The sequence below is a fragment of the Rhea americana genome, unplaced genomic scaffold (genome assembly GCF_003343005.1).
Source record: "Rhea americana isolate MKP2758 unplaced genomic scaffold, rheAme1 scaffold_94, whole genome shotgun sequence".
NCBI classification, from domain to species: domain Eukaryota; kingdom Metazoa; phylum Chordata; class Aves; order Rheiformes; family Rheidae; genus Rhea; species Rhea americana.
The window spans coordinates 1,356,798-1,378,135 of record NW_028187133.1 but is presented as its reverse complement, the minus strand read 5'-3'; the positions used below and the strand labels follow the sequence as shown (position 1 = coordinate 1,378,135).

The 21,338-nt window shown below is 36.5% G+C and overlaps 2 long non-coding RNA genes across 2 annotated transcripts; both read right to left on the bottom strand.

Annotated features, from left to right (window-relative positions):
- Nucleotides 1-299: 299 nt before the first annotated feature.
- LOC146584364 (uncharacterized) lies at nt 300-2,835 on the bottom strand. Its single transcript, XR_014898216.1, has 3 exons — nt 2,704-2,835; nt 1,528-1,580; nt 300-513 (listed from the first exon to the last, which is right to left on the bottom strand). It is a non-coding gene; the product is annotated as an uncharacterized LOC146584364 (long non-coding RNA).
- Nucleotides 2,836-13,980: 11,145 nt separating this feature from the next.
- LOC146584363 (uncharacterized) lies at nt 13,981-16,185 on the bottom strand. The gene is made up of 3 exons (XR_014898217.1): nt 16,168-16,185; nt 14,882-15,047; nt 13,981-14,061 (listed from the first exon to the last, which is right to left on the bottom strand). It is a non-coding gene; the product is annotated as an uncharacterized LOC146584363 (long non-coding RNA).
- Between the last annotated feature and the right edge of the window lie 5,153 nt (nt 16,186-21,338).

Sequence of the window (21,338 nt, the reverse complement as noted above, 5' to 3'; positions counted from 1 at the left end):
AGTGATCATGCAGTGCATTATTTATTATAGTTTACCACAGTTAGTATTTGTCAAAGCTTACTGCATTGTGTGCTTTCTGTTACTATATCYTACCATTTTGTACACTAGAAAATATTCATGGAAACTGGGTTGTATAAGTTGGAAAATGTATTGTAAAAGACTTCTGCTTCATACAGATAAACTTGAAAAGAATAGCATGTGTATGGGCTATTTGATTAGCTCAGGTTTTTGAAATCTAGGTAGGATCCATAGCCTGGACATTAAAGCAGGAAGAGATTTATTTTGTACAGTTTCATCACCTTGTTACATTTTTTGTCAGAAGAGAGAAAGAAGGAACCTTGTGCCATTTGCAGTTCTTGTTTAATATCTTCTTCACAGGAAAATGCTGCCAGGATATTAAACTCATCTTTTCTTTTGGATAATAAGGATGTAACGTACCATTTTGACCTTTCCAAATGCTGTATTTCAAATTGCTGTTCATTCATTTTTTTTCCTGATTAGAGTCACACTAGCCTGTAGAAACAGAATGGAATAAGACCTAGTCAAGACAGWGCATATCAGGAATGATCAACACAGAATCATACACTTGTATAGTTCAAGGACTACCATAGATATAAACACTTTTTATTCTCTACCATTGCTGTGTTCAGTCATAACAAAGGATGCTAAAAAATATTTATTTAAATTACCATAATAATTTGGAGTCTTAAGCTCAGGAGTTTCTATGTGGCTAAAGGTTTAGTTATCAGAATATGAAGGATTATTTCTGGGATCTGTAGAAAAGTTTCAGAGATTCAGAATTACAATCCCCTAAATGGAAATGTAATTAAATGTTAAAATATACATGGCTGAGCAGCAGATTCTGTTAACCTTATTCATCTTTGTAGATTTGTAGATTTTTAAATTCAGGAATACATATTAGGGGTACAAGGAGCTGTTCATTATTGCCTAGCTGAACCTCCTGCATACTATGGTCCCAAGATCTATCTACTTTTCTATCAATTTCTGTCTATCAACCTCCGTAACTTCTCTGTGAAATGCAGTTTACCTTTCAGAAGGACAGAAATTGTTCCAATGGTTAATAACTCCCGTTGTTAATTTTTGGGGGGAAGGGTTCAGAGTGGAATTTTTAGCTTCAGCTAGAAATACATCCCTTCCTGATGAATTAGAGACCTCTTAATTATCTGAAATTCTTTTTGTCTATAAGTACATGAAGGCTGTAGTCAAGTGACTTCTTCTTCTTTAGTCTTCTCTGGACTAAATTAATAGGTAGAGCTTTTTTACTGTCTTGCTATTGGTGCATTTCCCCTGACTTCTATGAATTTTAAAACTCTTCTCGACATTTTGCTGATTTTCAACATCCCTTTCAGGGTAGCATAAGTGCCATTGGCTTCCCAGTAAAGGTTTCCCCAAAGATGCATAYGACTAATTCTATGCTATTTTCTGATTAATATTTATCTATTTCCTCTTACAAGGATTACATTTGTTTTCAAACAGCATCCCACTGGCAGTTCACATCCCACTTACCATCTACAGCAGCACTCTATCCTAGTAACTCTAGTTACTATTTTTCTGGCTAGCTGGAAAAAAAAAACAGACAAAAGAAAAGGAAGTCAATACATGTTCACTTGTGTTCATTGTTTGGTCTTGCTATCTGTAAATACTTGTGGTACCAGGACCGCAAAGGTTACCATCTCATGCTGATGTCCCCTTTCTCTTCAAGGAAATTTTAAACAACTGGGAAGTGATTCTACCTAGTAGCAACCTCTGACCTGAGGAACTGACCAGCATTGGGACTGATGTTTCATAATTAAATTTACACTCGATAAAATGAGTGYTCCTCAGAGAATACAACTTATGTTGGTGTCAACGTTATGAGTATCTCCTGAGAGATCTCTCAGACCAATTTATTGCTACTGTCTCCTACCTTCTCTTTGTAGATCAGTTAATATTTTAAAGGCACTAGGTAAGAATCCCTGTATTAGCACCTACTAAACCAAAAGCTAAACAGGAAGGCAATATGGGTGTGATGTAGGAAAAGGACTAGCCTAGGCAGTAAAAAAGGCAGTGATTTTTTTATGTGGTTTGTTTTACACTCGGAAGTATTAAGAGATGAACATGGGAATGCAATAACAGGTAACAATTTCTGTGTTTCTCTGTAGGAGAACAGATTAATATCATCAAGAAAAGCAATAGCTTAAAGTTCTGTGTATAATGCACTGTCTTAAATACATTTTTTCCTGAGTCTGAACAGTAACCGCATTTTCTGAGAAAAGAAGCAGACCTCTAAGTAATAGTTTTAGTTGCAGGTTATACCAATTGGTTTGTGCTGTAATTCTGGGTCTTGGGAAAAGGCAAGTCATCAATCAGGAGAGGTTTACAAGAAAACTAGGAACTGTTTTTTTCACTTTCTGTTAGTATAGACAACTAGGTACCAAAAAGGAGGAGTGAGGCCAAAGCAAGTAATTTAAGATCTTTTCAAAAATCAAGTATTCATATGTGTGCACCCACACATATAGTGGTTGAAATGCAAACTTAAAGCCTTCTCTGGAGTCTATGTATTTGAAATAGCAATATGGCATATGACCACAGYCTGTCCTCTTCTGGCTGGGGATGCCTTCAAAACAATACATTGCATTCTTATAGTACTTTTATCCAAAAGCACCGAAGACTACAGACACAAGCTAGTTGCAGCAGTCTTACCTTACGTAAGCATGCACACCATGAGAAGCTTYCGCGGAAGCCAGAAATGGTCCTATAGATGCCCTGTAAGAAAAAGACAGTGCTTTTTCTCCTCTTTCTTGACAAACCACAATCTTCTGCATGCGTTCCTAAAAGGACAGCACATGGAGAAGACTGGAACTCCRCAGGACTAGGCCCTGCTACTTTACCCATCTACACAAGTAATCTGAGTCTGTTTAAAGATCAGGAATGTTTTGTTCTGAACTATTACAAAACCAGCCAGCCATAAAATGGAGCCATATGGCTCTCCCTCTTCTCAGATTGAGATTGCTGTCACTTACCCTYCCTGAAAGCGCTACTTAGCGAACGCCATAAACACATCTTATTGACAGCAGGATGAGACACTTTCATTTTTGCCTAATATCAAGCCTACATAAACTTCAGCATCATGGATTTTATGTTTTGTTTTCAAGGGACTGTGAAAAAAAAGGGCCTGGAGAATAACAAATGCACAAATACCATTCAAAATGAGAAGCAAGAAAGAATACAGGCTAATTAAGTATCAGCAGCTGAGATACGCTGTTTTTTACAGTATTAACTAATGCCAGCTTAACTTTTAGGGCATTTCAGCTTCTACTTAGGAAAATATCATTCAGATAGAAAGCACAGGGCTTTTTTTTTCATTTTTTGTGTATTTTTGCAGGCCTTTGAAGACAGATATTTTACATGACTGGAGATGTGATCGTACATATGAAATATTTTTGTGGACTGCCAAATATTTTACCAGTATGCCAAATCCCAGCTAACTAATTTAAATTATCACTGGATTGTAAGATTAATTCTTCTTTTAAAGTTTTTATCTTTTTTTTTCCTAGAAAAGACCCACTATTTTTCAAAGAAATAAGTGGCACAGTCTTTTCCCTTAAGACAAGAGCTATATATGTATCCTACAGGAATCAGCTTTCCTGGCACTAGATTACCCAGGAGGGCTTTTCTATGCTAAATTTTGTAGTTTGATGTTAGATGTCAAGCAAGTTTCTCCTGAACTGACTCTTTAAATATCACTTGGTGCTTGACTTTAAATAAATCCGTTTTCTAGCCATTAGATCCTTGTAGATGCTTTTATCTGACAAAAATTTCCTTTAGTTTTTGTAGGCAGTGAAGCAGTCCATAGTCACTGACCCATTTTGAAAGAAGAGAAGGCTTTTTGTCCCTGTAGGGTATTTCTTAACCTTGTAGTACTCATTAAAGTGGCATGCAGGTATATTTTCTGTATATATGTATTAGAACTGCACAACAATAATGAAGAAAACATGCAGACTTCAAATACAGATGGTTACTTTAAATTTCCCAAGCAGCTTTGTGAATCTAGGAAAATTCCTCATAGGTTTTTCAACATAAAAATTCAGTTTTGATATTCTCAAGTGAAAATAAAAGTAAAAATAAAAGGTAAAAAAGCCTACAAAAATCCTATATAAGCCCTTTTAATGGTGGCTGTGACTGTTTACTTTTTTGCATTTTGAGAAATTAGGAAGAATTCTGTTTTCTATGGAAAAATTTTAAACATTCTATAATAGCAACCCTAACCCAAGCTGTGGACATTTTTTTGCTGGCATTCTTACAGGCACAGAGAATCTCCCAGGTCAAAAATCAGATGGTAATTTTTTTCACCTGTGTTTGTATCCTGTCTGCCTGGCACAGTTCAATGGATTTTGTATGGATATATGCACACACAGTCATCCACAGACAGGGAGGTGTTCTCAATTCTTACAGTCTTTCAACAGGTATGATTAAAGAGGCCCAGTTTGTATTTTTCTGGCCTTGTTCCAAGGGAATAAAATAACTCAGTGTGACAAAAYCTGGAAGGACATGAATTATTTGACAGTGCAATAATAAAATCAAGGATCAAATGTAGTACTGTATAAACTATAAATACAAGTGCACTGTACCAAGGCAATTCTAGCCTAAAGGTTGCAGCCATAATAAAATATGCTTCGCCATTGTTTCCTAAGACCTTTCAGATATGAGTAAGGATGCAGAAAAATTAGATATCCTTTGAATGATATCAGTACACAGATTATTTCAAATTATGAACATTAAAAGTCATAACCACTGGAAATAGCTTTTCCTCCCGTTGAAGGCATGGACTACAAGCCCAGCAGCTGAAATGTACACGGCTCATTATTTAACATGGCAATACCCCCTTTGCTTTTTTCCTGGGTTAAAGCCATGTCAGATAAAATTATGCTATATTTTGAAAAGGGAAATAGGTAAATCTTGACACTAGGGCATGTTTTTATACTGCCTAGAAATTGAGATTCTTTTTTTTATGACAGGGTAGGAATGAAAAAAAAATCTGCCATTTATATAGACAGAAAGTAATTATTTTGATGATTTAAAAGTAGTTGGGAATCCTAATACATAGCTGTAAAGATTGAACACTTTCTCTATCCTATCCATTTTTCCAAATAAGACAAYTGAAAAGCTCCCTTTCTTTTTACAGACTATAATGAAATCTAATGTGTTTAGAATTTAATAGAACAAGGAAATAGAGCATGAAAGGGGCTTATTAAAACAATTAAAATACACTTAGGTGTTTTTATTGATCTTAATTCTTATTATACGATAGTTGTTTTGAAGGATTGATGTTTTTTAGGTCAACGATACAAGTTGTCCCTGATACTTGCTCAAAATCACAATCACTTAGACCTTTCCAACAAAACAGATCTGTGGAAAAATAATGAGGAAGGTGTTTAAAGCTAGATTTCCAGTGGAAACGTGAATGTCTTGTCATCTTGCAACACCAGGTGCCCATCCCAAGGCCAGCCCCTCCGGCTCTAAAGAGTGGCAGCTGAGAGAGCTCACTCAGCAGGCTCCAGTTTGCAGTTGCCAGTGCCATACTTTTAGGAGCAAGAGCTCCAGGGAATGCTGACTTGCACAAGYTGACCTGAAGCACTTGGTTTCTGACTGTCCTGCTGCAGAGCCAGAGCCCAAGAGCTCCAGCAGCTCCCATAAAGTTGGGAGCCTGTCATGGGGCGAGGAACCATGGCAGGAGCTGAGCTTGTTGGGAGGAGACCAGGAAGGCCCCAACCTGGAAAGGCCTCAACACAGAGTCTGCTACTGAGAGCCATGTGCTAAAAACCACAGCACAAACCAGAACAGGAAGGACTTCCAGGCCCCTCACAATTGCCCCTGAGCACCAACACTTGCAAATCAGTGTTTACCTTTCCCTTCTCGACTTCTGCATGTTCTCCACTTCTCTGCATCTAATCCCTTGGGGGGGGGGGGGGAAGTCCAGCTATAAAAGATGCTGGAAAAGGACTTCAAACTTCATTTCCTTAGTGTAGTTTAAGCTGTTGGCTCACTATCAGAGCTTTAGGTCATATGAGGTATTATTCTGTATACCTGTATTCTGTATTCTWTATGCACTGCAAATGTGACAGCAATTCCAGGCCTGTGCTAAAACCCAAACATTTCATTAAATATTTAGTCTCTGGTGCAATGGAATACTAAAACTTTATGCATGTAAAAATCAAATAGATTTCAATGACARTTCACATATGCTTAAGTTTTATGTTTTCTCAACTTTTTACTGTATCGGGGTATCCTTCTTCTTGATTCTCAAGAATATTCGCTCTGAGCTGCTTCATGCTGCATTCTGCATATTGAAGGCCTGACGTCAAATCTCCCGAAGTCAGTGAGCATCAGTGAAAGTTTGGATTGGCCTGACCTTGAGTACTGTTGTCCTGTGTTGTTACTATGGTAAACAGCCACCCTTAATTTCCTGTACAAAATAAAAAGTGTTAGTCATGCACTTAACACTGAAAGTGAAAAAATATGGATTGGGAGATCARCAACAAAGAATGAGTTTTTCTGATTTTTGCAAATCCAAATATTTGTGTTTCTGATTTAGGGATTACAGTTTAGCAAATGCAAACTGTTTACATTTCAGAAAATGGTACCTCTGGTATACATGAAGGGCCATCCTGAAGTGAGTCTGCTTGATCTCAATAAATATTTGGAGGTATTGTGCTACTTTAATGGAATTAATAAAAATCACGGAGATTTTTATTGGTACACAGACTCCAGAGAATACTATTGAAATGACTTGATGTAGCCCATTTATTAAACTGTCTTTTGTAGTCTTAYATTTAGCACAGTATAATTTTAGAGAGAGATCCTACAATCTTTACAGCTGTGATTAGACCCACTGAGGTGAAGAGGATTTCTCATTACTGTAGTAAAGTATGATTTTTTTTTTGGGGGGTCAGTCTGATGGAAATTTCCATATGGGTATCAGTTCTTGGAGTTGCATCTAGTCATTCAAAGTACTGGGAGAGACAGGACCACAAGAGAAAACTATTGGTAAATGCTGATGATTTAATGACATCTTTTATTTGTGTACCATAAATCAGTCATTTGTGGCTTTAGGGAAAAGCCTGAATGAGTTCTCATATTTATTTTTCAGAGTCATTACATTTACCATTCTTAACTGTCCTGTTGAATCAGGTTTATTCAGATCTGTAGAAGTATATGTTGAAATATGTTACTGCTTACTCTGTTTTGCCCCTCACCCTTTTTCTCTCCTTGAAAAAATCAATTTTGTTGTCTCATCCCCAGATTCTCACAGAGAAATAATTGTGCCAACCAATTTCAATGAGGTAGAAACTCTTGTTCTTTTGTTCATGGAACAGGCTTATGCAGTCCTCTGCCTACGTATGTGTACCTCTGAAACACATATGTTATTTTCTTTGAAGTGAATTACTTACCACAGTATTGCTAAACTTAGCAAGAGCTACAGCTCGTTCTGCTAGCTGAATTCACAGGTCAAGATACTAGAAAGTAGCTGCTCTTCACTCAGCAACTTATATTTATAAGAATGCTAAAAAATTATTACATATTAGAACAAATAATATTTCTGGGATACAGAGAAGTAAACAAAAATGCTGAAGGAATGACCTGGGGCACAAGAACGATGRACATAGATATCATTTTTTTTTCTGTCTAATTCAGGATCCTCTTTCCAGCGTTGAGGCTGAAAATGTCTCATAGTGCTTATAGCCTATTTTGTGGTGCTGTGAGAAGAATGGGCTAAATGAAAGATTTCTTTCTAATTTTTATAGGCATACTGGATAATATCTAAGTAGTGAACATGCCTCCCATTCAACCATCAATTAAACAACCAGTCATTCTGAAAAATTTTGCTATCTGTACTACATCATTATTGTCACGCTATAAAAATCTCATAGGATAAAGACAGRTTGTGAGAGGATAATATATGAAGCCATGTGAGATTTTGATAGCAAGGAATAGGAATGATTGGTAAATCATATTAGAAGATTGATATTGCAGCACCTTGGTATCCTTATCAAAATTGATGTTGCATATACATTAATTAAAACAAGAATGTGGCTGAAAATAAAATGTCAAAATAGGAAGAACACAAAAACATAAGGAGGATAGATCTGAAAAGACTACTAAGAAATTTTAGAGCTCAAATTAAAGTAGGCAACTGAGAAACACACTACRTTTTGACAAAATGCAGGATGACGTACTTTAGTAATGTGGATATTAATATACATTCCTCGTGTTTAAATTCATTGTATTCATGGAAAATATCTAGTAGTCATTGTGGCCATCACAAACGAAACATCTGCTCACAACAAGAAAAAGCAAATATTTGAATACAAAGTGCTATTAGAATCTTAGATCGCTTTATAACTCAAATGTATAGGTTGAATCTGTGTCTAAAATATTTGCAAAAAWTCTGTTGACTTAAATGGAAACTGTCATGTCAATGCTCCCTCTTTATGAAAATCCTACTATTCATTTAATTAAAAAAACTGCAAAAGCAATAGAGTTCAGAGATAGACATCAAAAATACTGAAATCAAAGAAAGAATGAGGTTTGAAAGGTCAATTTGTTAGTTTAGCAAGAAGGTGAACAGTAGGCAATAAAAATGGTTAAAAAAGGTAACATAAGGCGTCTGTTCTTTTGCACAGTCAAATAAGGCAATGGTCCACAAAACAGAAAAATGGGAAACCCACCAAATCCCTCTTTTTTGTTCAGCGGATTTCTAGTGTGGAACATTATTTTTTAAAAGAGAGTAAAATACTAAAATAATGTGGTATTTTATTTAAAAATKTATGAAATGTAAATCCTTATCCTTTAAAGCAGAAAGGAGCCATTGAATTTCTGAGATTAGGGAGGAGATTTCCCTGAAGGCATAGTTGTTCCTTTGCTTCTCAAGCTCCTAGTTSTGAACTTGGTGGTCACTACCAAGCCACTGTTACAAATCTCTGCTGCTACTAAGTTTTTGCCTAGCTTGGGTTTGGGCCCAATAGCTCATCTCTCTTCTAGAAGAGGCTCTCTGTGTATCAGTGTAACTGCTCTTTTCACCAAGTCCACTGTATTGAAGTGGACCACAAAGCTATAATATACTCTAGAGGCACGCACATTTGATCCATTTCCTAAGAGACGAAGGAGGTTTGTGTTGATGGTTTTAGTCATTAACCCCTAYGTGAGTGCAATTCTGATCTGACTTATTTATTTCTTATTTGCACAAAGGCTACTAAATCATTATCTGTCTTAATATTTGGGAAAATAATACTTACATTACCAGCCTCAACTAGCTCATTGCTTAAAAAGAAACAAACAAAAAGCTGGATTCATTTTGCAGGCTTTTACTCTAYGTAAGCATGACATTAAAGCTATGTAGTAGGCAAAATCTGTTTTAACATTTGTCCTTCTGCAGAGGTCTGGGCATAGAAACTTTTGGAAGCTGCTTCAAATCGTTGCTTTAAGTCCATACTGCCACCTGGTTTTGCAGCAGCTGATATTCCTGAGTAGAATTTTCTTTATGGGTAGTTTCTAGGCATGTACTGTTAAGATTCAGTATCTCATACTGCTTGCCAAAGCTGAAGCTGTCCTTCTTAGGTATCATCTGAGATTCACAGTCTTTCCTTTTTCAAATAAAAAAATCTTCCAACTTCACTAGCTTTTCTGTTTCTACTTTTGACTCCMATCTTGAGATTCCTGGCCTTCTAAYAGTTCCCTTTATTTTCTTAGTACATTTRCCTAAGGAATAACTAAGAGAATGGAGTTGCTTCTGCTCAAAAACCTCCTTCCTAATTGCAATTGCAAAGACTTCAATTATCTTTTGAAAGTCCTTTACTGTGGCATCTATGTTCAAAAAATTTCATTTCTTAAAATGAAAAGCATGAAACTACTTTGGGGGGGCAGCATTCGAAGAGTGCAAATTTATCTATGGAGATGCATATTGAATATTTCTTTACGAAAGGATGTAAGTTTGGGGAACGGCCCTTCAGCTAGAATTAAGATGACAACATCTATTCCTGGTGTAATATTCATCCAATTCCCCACTACCACTCTGCCTTTTTTTAAGTTGCAAAAGCCTACTTTCACCAAAATTGCTTTAAGAGGTCTATGATGCAAATCTCACCATCAGGTTCATGTGAGCAAAGGTAAGCTAATAGAAAGGATAGGAAAACTGCAGCTGAAATACTCTTCCATCATGTGAGAGAAGGAGACTTTAGAAGAGCATCTGGACTGATTTTGCCGTACTGGCAGCTTGGAAATCATCTCCTAAATGAAATCTTGAAGAAAAAGTCTGCTTGTTTAATGGCTATTCCACTGTAATACTGCAGACTTTGTAGCTGCATGTGCCCAAACTAACACCTAATTTAARAAGTTTCTGCACAGCGAAGTTCAAAATAGCCATTTAATTCCAAAGTCAGCACACACCTTCTATATTGCTTGAGGATTATCAGAAAGAGAGACAGAAGGAAAGCAAGAAGGGCAACAACACTAATTGGACTAATAAACACTAGGGAACTTATGAACACCACAGCGAGAGAGAAAAGTCTCCCTCAATGCACTGTAGATGGGAAAACTGATGAAAAGATGACCGTGTTTTTTTTTTTTTTGTTTTATTTATTTATTTTTTTTTTTGATCAGAGAGGCTTCATGTGTCAAATGAGACATTGAAAAAATAAGTTCTACTTTCTCAAATAGCAAAGGAGAACAAGTAGAACTGTGATATCACTTGCTGGGATGAAGGAAGGGACATCAGATTTGCATCATTTTATGAAAAAGCTCAGACCAATCTACGTAATTGGCACCTCATCTGATTTGTTAAATTATAACCAAGTTTACAGAGAATTTCTGGAAACACTCTGCCCTTGTTCTTCTTAGGGTGAGCYAGAAAGAAGTCAAATACATTCCATTGGAGCTGTACCAAATGTTTACTCCTGACAGCCCTGCACAGCTATAACAGCCATCAGAGGATAATCTCGATCCCCACAGTGACCCTATCTATCTACCTATCTATTTTTTACTTGAATACCATAGGCAATTATGTCTGTATGTACACCATCCATACTTTGCGATCACTCATCCTAAGAGCTCTCAAAGAAAGAACTGCAGTTCCACATTGGCTGTAGCACCAATAATTTGTTGCTTGGCCATTCCTAGAACAAGTGCTCTGCAGGGTGTGCATGGGAGTGCAGTATTTACCTGTTTTTGTATAACCATGTTTAAGTTGAACAAACAATTTTAAGAGTTTTTTCTTTCTCCTTCATTTCCCTGCTCACATATCTAGTTCAGAGGTTTATTCTTCTGGGAACAACTCTACCTATACATGAATGGATCATCAACAGACTTGCCAACTTACAYCCACTTCACATCCAAACTCTACACTGCAGAAGAGATATATTAAGAATAAAAGAAAAGTCTATCTGAGTAAAATTATGAAGACAATAAGGTTGTGAATGCACACGAGAAAATAATTTCTGGGCTACTGAAGCATCAGTATTAGTGATTAGGTAATAAGAAAGTTATCTGTTCWCTTCTAAGTCAATTACATCCAATTGGAAGTCACCAAGGGATAAAAATCTGAAGTCCAAGATGCTTTTTTAAAATAAACTCACATTTCAAAGAAAGCTAAAATTTTTTGTACTTTCAATTATTGCTACTTTTCAAGGCAATGCTAGAAGAAATTCACTCTGTATCTTCCTCAATAGCAATATTAACAAATTCTCAAATACTCAAGTGMAAAATTACCATGGTAGCAAAAAAGAAGGGGTTCTCTTAATTTGTTTTGCTGTTTGGGGGATCCAGTGACCTGCAAAACCTGATAAAAGCCATTGCTTCATTCATTCACAAGAAGGCATCAGAAACATCTATTTGCTTCTACAGGACTGATAACTGCCTGCAGAGGTGAAAGTTGATGATTATTTCAGATGCTAAGAGTAAACAAAGGTGCCTGTTGAATGCCTTGCATACACTAACAAAAAACATTGAAAAGTTATCAGACTGCATAATATTCATGACAAAACTGGCACAGATTTAGAACGGTATTCCAGAAGAATAACCGAATGAGCGGAGAGTAGTTAATAGGATGAAGCYCATTGTACAGAGATATGAAGCCTAAAGTCATGGTTAACAACTCATGATCTTTCCCTCCTGCTCCCCTCTAAATGCTGCTTTTTTATCTYTCTTTTCTTAGTGTAATTCAGGTGTATTCCTCTCATCCAGAAGTGCATGATCTTGTTTACRTATCTAGTCTTTTCCTTAAACACTCAGAGGATGATAAGCTTATAGTCTTACGATGCCAATGTGTCTGTTTTGTAACAGCAATGAAAGCTCCTATACAGGTGTGAATCAAATAAAAATATTACCCTGAAATATTATTTCTGTCTGCTAAAAATATGTAAGCAAATTCAATTTACTTTCCACATCTTTGTTTCAAGYACCTTGGAAGAACAGGCTGTGCTGAAACTGATGATTTCTTTTAGCGTGTTTATTCCTGATCTCTGTCTGATATTCTGATATTCTCTGATCTCTAACATCTGCATCAGTGTTTTGACATTGCAAAGCAAAAAAAATGTAGTATTTCCTCAGCTGAGTCACTTGCAGGAGATTTCAAGGATGTCTAATAGATTGAGACGTTACTTCATTTTATGAAGATCTGGGACCTATCTCCTGCTTCAAGTGACACAGAAACMGTTCAAATATTTCATATACTAAAAAGTTTTCAAAACTAGGACCTTCAAATCCAATCTGCAATTGAAGGAAGGCCAAACACAGAAATCAGTTCCACCTGAGCAGTTCACACTTGTGACTGAAGTTTGTAYGGACAGTTAGTAGAGCTGACAGATATGTGGACTTAATCTAGTAATGGTATGCTAAATTTTGCTACTCTTTCTCTAGCTGGGATAAATTTTCTGATTATTCAGATTGATATCACTCTCTTGGCACTGGTACAATAAAGTGCCAATTTTACACCACAAGGACTTGCCCCAGTAGGTAGTACTACTGCCTATGAGGTGTTATATTGCTTTGCCAATGWCTTTGAACACAAAAATAATCAGGGTGAGGAATGATCATAATTTTGGCATTAGTAACTGCATCATGGCCTTGGTGGTGGTTGTAACAAGCAGGATTTTTTTTCCTAGAGATCATGTTTTCTTTGCTGCTGTCCAAAGGACAGGAGCTCCTTTCTTCCCGCCCTGTCCACACACTCCCGAATTGTGGAATGTATGCTAAGTGTCCTATGCCTGTGAGTTATTCAAAGGACCTCAGCTTTGCTTACAGGCATGGAAATGAAGATGTCAGAATGCTCACTTAACACTTTTCTAACAGAACCTGGCTCTTTCAATGGGTTCTCCTCGTCAGGAAAATGTTCCAGCTTTGTATGAACTGAAGATTTGGAGACATAGGGCAAGAGTCTTGTCGYACAGCAAGAAAGTCCTTCATCACTCATACTTCATTATTTGAAGGCAAAGTGAAAAGGGACTGTCTTAAATTTGATTGTAAGCTTGAGAACAGTCCCAGGGGAACTTGGGACAAGCAAGTCCACATGCTGAAAAGATTAATTGTAGGCAGGGTGCTCATGGGTCTGCAAAATGCTTATACAAGTAAGCTCAGGTCTTCTAAAAGCAYGAAATGGACTTGATACCAAAGGCCACAGGCAGCAGCTCTTACYTTGGGTGTAACTCCACACTTATGACTGGAGCCTCTGTTCAAAACCAGTCACTCACCAACTCTCCTGTTAAACCACGGTGTTTCCTCAGAGATCCTTATTCAATTATTAATGTATCTACTGTTAATTTTATCATGTAGAGTATGAATTTGTCTTTCCACATTGAGTTCTAAGGGAAGTTTGTAAGAAATATAGTACTTGTCAGCACATGAGAGTCAACATATTACTACTATGCTGCAGCCATTTATAAYGAAACTAAAATGAGCACTCACTTGTTTGGCATTAATTTAATGTCCCACTTAGCTCCTATCAGATGTAAATAGCTGCTTCATCCATTTAAGCATTTCTGTTCCTGCACATAATGAAGTGCTCTGTACCTGTCAAGTAAGCAAAATTCATAACTGAAATAAGAAACGGATGAGGAAATTCAATATTCTCAATATTAAGCCTTTACAGGAGCAACATCAGATTTTTTTCCGGCCACAGGTTCTGAGCATTATGAGGTTCACCTTTCATCCCGCTCTGTAGAGAGCACACAAAGACACAACATGTATATATGCATGTTAGTATGCTAAAAACATTTCTAAAAAGGATTATCAGTTCAACTCATGGCACAATTAACAACAGCTGTAGTTGTCAAACACACTCAAAACAAATAAATTAGCTAGCCAACCTCTTGGTATTTAAGTGTTTTTATGCTCTCAATTTTAGAAAAACACAGTTTAATTTTAAATAGCATTCTAGTTATGATCAGTCTCTCTTGAGGAAATTTTTTTATGAGAATGAATGGAGATAATGACTACTATTAGTCACTGTCATTAGCATAAAACATTAGAAACTCTACAATATTCATAACAGGCTATGACATGACAATTAAAATATGACTTTCTATCACTTGTGTATGGTTTGGCTACAGCTGGTTGCTATTTTGTAAAGTTAAACTGATAGAAGTCTGGTAATGGTATATTTAATAGCATGTTCATCATCAGATCTAATTGTTTTCCACCACAGGGTATGAAGCTTTATGTCCTCTATCAACCCAAAACAAACAGTCATACTGCTTAATGGCTGTTCAATTAATGTTTATAGGGCTACTTTTATACCCGGAGTTATAAGACAAATAAACTCCAAGAAGCAATTTAAGAATCTCAGAAACTTAATGGGACTACAACCAATACCAAAAATTTACTAAAATACCTTTAGAGTGCCACATATGTGGATGTAAAATAGAAGATGTTAGTCAGAATTAGAGAATTCTTCTAGGACATTGGTATAATTGCCAAAGTAAGGGAAACAAGACCTTCATGTAGTGAAAGGCAGTTGAGTGTCTTCAGTTTAACTGTCTTGCAATTGCTGTTCATGCCTGGGTTAAAAAAGAAAAGACCTGGTCATCCCAAGTCACATAAAGGGCAAACTCTGTTCCTCAAATTGCAAAGTTATTCCTCTGAGAGTGATTTGCCCTCAGTAACCTGGATGATCTCTACCTACTCATAATTCTTTCTGCTATTTAGAAGAGCTCATGCTGATTAAAAGGAAAGAACAGTTCAAAGACAGGTTTCTGTTGCTGCCTTGGTGCATATTAATTTGTCTCTCTCCCTTTAGTACAAAGCCTGTAGAGAGCAATGTAAAATTACTGTAAATATGTTTTCACTGGAGAGCTGCCATTGTTCTAAATTATGAAAGTAAATGATTTCTGGCTTCTGCTGTTAATTGCATATAGTGGTAATATATTCATTTGGAGCTTCCCATTTTAATTCAGACTCCCTGATCTCTGGCTTTTAATGATGTATTACAGGCCGGTAGTTTTCTGACACTTAGGCAATTAATCATTGATATTCCTTAGTCCCCCAAAGTAGTTGGACACAATTAGACAAGAAAGAACCAGACTTGAGGGGTGGTGAAAATTTCTCTCCAGGAACTAGGCATTTTTTTCACATCATAAACTCTGCTTGACATTCATGGCTGCAAATATATTTTAATAGAACTGCTGTTACTATGTTTCTCCTCCCATCCTCCCAGTAGTAGATCAACATGAGCTTCATAAACAGAGAAAAATGCTCTGATAAGTTTAAAGGCTGTCAAGTCTTCTTGACAACTTTCCTCTAAGAGTGCAGTTGAGAAATGACAAACTTATCACCTGACTGACTGGTGTTTAAAGCTGACTGCTTTTGATTAGGCAGCAATGAGCTTTCCATTTTGGAGTTCATTTTGTGCTTCACAGTCACCTCTTCACTGAAAATTATGCAGTTGAACTGATTTGAATTTGATTAGTTAAATGTTACAGTTTTATTATTTGTAGCAAATAAAAGCATTTTTATGGCATTACTGCACATTTAGAAGCATTTTTAGGATGGTAACAGACTTACTTTTATTTCTCATGTATTATTGCTTGACTTTTTTTTTTAATCTAGTAATAATATATTTGAACAAGGCTGCCTGTGTTTCATGTATACACTTGTGCATGACCCCAAATGCATACTCACGCTAAATTTCTTCTCTGCTCCAATAGCAAGAGTAAGAAGACAATTTTTTATCAAGGACATATTACTGTGTTCTCGACAAGTAGGCTGTCCTCAGACCTAGGAAGAAAGTCGGTGTGAACCTTAACAGCTAACTTCTTTAATAGTAAAATCCTGTATTAAATTGTATGTTATAAACTTTGTGAGTGCTATTTTCAACAGCTAGTGCTATGGAAGAGCACAGCCACCACAGGGGAGCATATAAACACTGAATTACTATTTCAGTGACACCTGACTTCATGAGATGCAATTCAAATGCTCAGAGAAGCTGGATACGCTTTTATCTTCTGACATCCTTTCAGTTTTATGTCCTCTTATATTATTGCATAACATCCATTGATCTGTASTGCAGGCTTCAGTAATAAAAATCCATTTCATCTCTGAAGAACACAACTTCTTYGGTTGGTCAATTTAGATATAGAGGAGAAGTGCATTTAATCAGGATCGAATGCTGACTGGAGTCAGGTGGTTTATAAAGGCCAGATGTTCTGTCAATAAAGGTTACAAATAATATAAGACTTTGAGAGAAGGGAGAATGCAGAACACAGTTTAAAGGCTAAATATAATCCTAATTAGATATTTATAAGCTCTGTATCAGTGTTGCAAGGAGTGCTTGCTCACCTGAAGMTACATGCTGTGGAACAGTTTCAGATATGATTAGAATTCACCTCTAAGATCTGTTTTACCAACAGCTTAATAAATTTATTAATAATTGTTTGGTCTGCATTGTCTTAAATCTAATAGGTTTAAGCTGAATATTCCCCAGTTGTTCACTCTATCTACCTTTAGATGAAGATACGTATTCATCTGATTTATTTTCTTACTTGCTTACCTGTTTTCATAGATCATCACTACAGCGTATGAGCATAGCAACACATCCCAGTTATTAGAGATGCTTTCAGAAAAGTAAAGTAGGCTCACTTCAGCTGCAATTCAAGCTATTAGTGAAATATGAAGATAATATATATATCTTCAGTATTTTTCTGGCTTACATTAACACTAGTTGGCTGTCTAAAAATCTGTAATATATTAATTTCTACAATATCTATATAAAGATGCAAGGCAAGATGTTCAAAAAGGTATTTTGTGTGAGGGTATTTAGAACCTTATTTGTGTGCCAACTGGTGACTCCTGATTTTTTGACATCCTGAATTATGGGCTAGTGACAGCAGCAAGCTACTCAGCCCTTCTGAAAACAAGGATAGGTCTTTGATGCTCAAATATAGATGGAAGTTTATAATTTCTGTTTTGAAAATGTTGATGATTACTGATAGAATTGTCTTCTCCTAAGCAAATCTGATTCCTTCAATCAGCAAATCAACAACAAAACTACCAAAGGAAAATCTGTTACTGTTCAATAGCATCCAGAGTGATACAGTATGAACAGGCACAGCATTCTCCTTCCATTTCCCATATGCAAATTGGAAATAATTAGATAATTTATCTTAGCCACATCAATCTTATTCACACTGATATAAACGTGGAAAACATTTTTAAAAGCTCTATATTATTATTCGCAAAGTACTTACAATAGTAACACAATTAACTGTAATCTAAGTAATCCTTTCCAAAATCTGCATATTTTGACCTGTTTCTGGATCTCACTCTCAGGCTGATTTGTGTACAAGATGCATTGGAAAAGAAAGTGAAGTGTAAGAATTGTGATCTGGAGATCTCCAGCTCTAGCTAGGAAGAGGACTCTTGAAAGACACTGATTTTTCTTATACCTGTGGATATGATAGGTATGGATAGCTCTGGACCACATTCTTTTAGCTCTGTTTCCCCAAACTATCTGGCATAACTTCTGACACGGTAACTTATATGAAAGGGCCAGGATTTCCCAGTGGTTGACAGTGCTAACAAACTTCTAAGTGTTACCCTTTTATTGCCAATCACTGTTTTTTCCCTTCCGAATTAAACTGGAGTTCAAAAGAAAAGTGTACCTTACATGACAGTTTGAATACTCAGTGAACCCCGAAAATGCAGATGGAAACAAAAGTAAACTTAACTTTATTCAGGACATCATTCCAGATTTCAGAAGGCAAAATCTTGCCCTTGGTACTGCAGGGAGTAGAAAAAATATAAAGTGAGGCAGAATCCCAATTTGATCATCATTTGCAGAGATCAATTCCTAAAATATAGTGAGAATGTAGTATTTTCATAACAAGCATGACAAGGCATGGAGAGTCCCTGTATGAGGACTCTGTGATGCTGGGCACTGCAGTTGGAGCCTGTTTTCTCGTGTATGGTCACAAGGGACGGGCTGTKGTTGGACTGGAGGTTGGACTACTGGAAAACAGTGGTGCGTATGGGATTGCAGCAGGCACTTCATCTGCCGCTGAATGTGATGTGGAAAAKTACCTGAAACTTTCTGAAGGTTGTTATCTACTGTCAAAGTAGATAACAGCAAAAATTGAAAATGCTCTTTAGTTTCACATGCTGTTTACTGAAAGGATGAGCTAACTAAATATGCTAACTATACTTTAACGAGACATCTATCTGTAAACAAACATATTAYAGAAAAACACAAGTAATGTGCAAGTATTTAGTTTGAAAGATTTAGCAAATATGATTTATGTTTTCCAATATAGTTTGATTCTGTTCCTGAAGTACATACATGGGACACGGCCTTTAATTACAGGACTCTTCCCTAATTTCTCTCCACAAGATCTAACTTCTTCAGGATATAAGATTAAAGTAAATGCTTGTGTCTGTCTTAAACACTAGTAGTATGACTCTGTTTTTTTGTTTACTGTTTTCGAATCAGACTTTCACTGTACACAATTATCTACTTTCTCACAGATTTTCATTGTCTATTGTTATTAGTAACAATATTATAGTAGCTGAACCTTGTGAACATTAATAACTGTGTGTTCTCAACACCCTGGTGAGGGTACAAAGAGTTTTCTAGAAGAACAGTTGGAAAGTAGAGCAAAAAAGTCAGAATTTTCAACATTTGTTTTAACATGGTTGTCTCAACGACTTACCACATCCACACCCAAAAAGGAGATTATTTTTCAGGACATTTGGCATTTTTAAAAATGCCATTTCTGCATTCAATATAATGCACAAATGCAGTGTGATTATTTTAGGTTACTTCTGTGAGAAAGGTGATTAAAACCATGATTAACTTTCTTTACTACTGAAAGAAAGTTTAAGAACTTAAATACATACTGTCCTGTCTCAAAGTACTACGCATCACACATAGCTACGTAAGAGCTCTCAGCCAGCGGCAAACATTAGCTGAACTAGCTCAATGTGTCCTTCTTTTCTGCAGACTGAGGTAGGATGAATTATCTCATATCTGATATAGACTGAAAACATACAGAGAGATACCACAGCTCACCTGATATGCTGGCATGAGGCTGAGTCCTGACATGTCCTASGCTAGAGAGGGTACTAATGGCAGGTCCAGGGCTGTGGAAAGCCCCAGCCTGAGCCTCAGCCCTTCATATCCCACCGATTTCTTTCAAACGATGTTGAATAATCTCAGTTCCCTGAGTACCACATGAAAGGTACTGAACAGTGGAAACTCCCTARGGAAGGACTCAAAAATTCTAAAAATCAAGATAAAGTTAGGCACACATGTTAAATAAGGAAAACAAGATTAGTTGCCACCTATTAATACTTTTAAGATTTTTTTTTWAAATGAAGTTAAGCTTGTGTCATCACACAGCATTTTGGAGACAAAGGGCTAGTCTGTGTGATAACATTAACACGACCGGATCTATGAGAGAGTAGATCTCATTAAAATCAGTGCCTCAGGGTAATTTGAACATTTAAACAGAAGATGGAGGTGTTTATTTAAATGCTTAAGTTAGTCTTTCCATCTTGCCAGTGGARAGAAGTTACATCTGGAGAGCATTTTGGAATACTGAGTTTGGGTACTCTGATTTATTTTTCCGAAAGCAAGGAATACCCCACTGAATGTACAGGTACCCTAAGATTTTGTCTGTGCTGSCAAAAGTTAGATGTTTGAAACTAGTTGATGAAAGTACTCCAAAGCTCCCCTGATCCTACCGTAATGGACCTTCACATTAAAAAAAAGGAAAAGATCTGATCAGTGAAGTTGCAGGGAGTGAGATGGGGGAATGGGATATGGGCAACTTTTCAAATGCCTCTTGACTGATGTCCAAAATTACTCCTAAAATGGTAAAAATAGAAGTTGATATTTCTAAAATTGTCAGAACTATAAAGTTTAATCATTTGTAGGTGAGTTTCTAGGGTCCAATCCTATTGTGTCCGTTGCTCTTGGGAAGGCATTGGGTATTATMAAGACTCTCATCACCTTACCAGTGGTATGATACATATTTCTTGTTCATTGAAGACACAGAGCATCCAAACTTATCATGGCAACAGATAATGCAGGTATAGAAAAATATAGCTATAATGCAAATGGAAAATATAATAACAGACTTCTTCGGTGCAAATTTTGCATGTTTGTATATGTGCATTACATGCACACTTTCTACTAGCTGTTTTTTCCAGGTGTTTAGTAAAGCCCAAAGGGCTTTGAATGATGATAGTATATCTCTATTGTGGACCAAAGAGTTCAGTTCTCAAAACTGGAGACGAAAACCAAAAACAGCTGAAAACACATTGCTTTTCACTGTCTAATGGAAGGTCTTACTCTYCCCTGATGCTTTCCTAATTACATTCCATTGCATGTCTCTAACCTGCTGGGTGACCTTAGTCAAATTACTTAACTTCTCTGCTTCTCAAATTCTCTGTTACCCAGACAGAGATTGTAATAATTGCTTCCTGTGAAAAAGGTTTTTGAATTTATGCAGCTAAATTTTTAAGTTTTATAAGGTCTATTTGAGCTTTATAAGAGCTATGCAATAGTATAGCTGTTATAATAAAAATTAGCAGTCTTCCTTTCTTTCAAATGAGCACTAGACGCTTTCAAGAATATATCCCACAGACATTTTCAGTCTAGTGAGCAGTCCTTTTTTTGGCTCAGATCTGCAAATGAACAACCCTGTCACTATAGACTGTATAGAAGAAAAGCTGTGTGCCTCATTCAGAAAGTCATTTGCCAGTTCCTGCTACATGAAAAAAAAAAAAAAAGTTGTAATAACCATAAATGGATGAACTTGTTGCTAAGTTGAGATTTGGAGTTATTGATAGTCTGG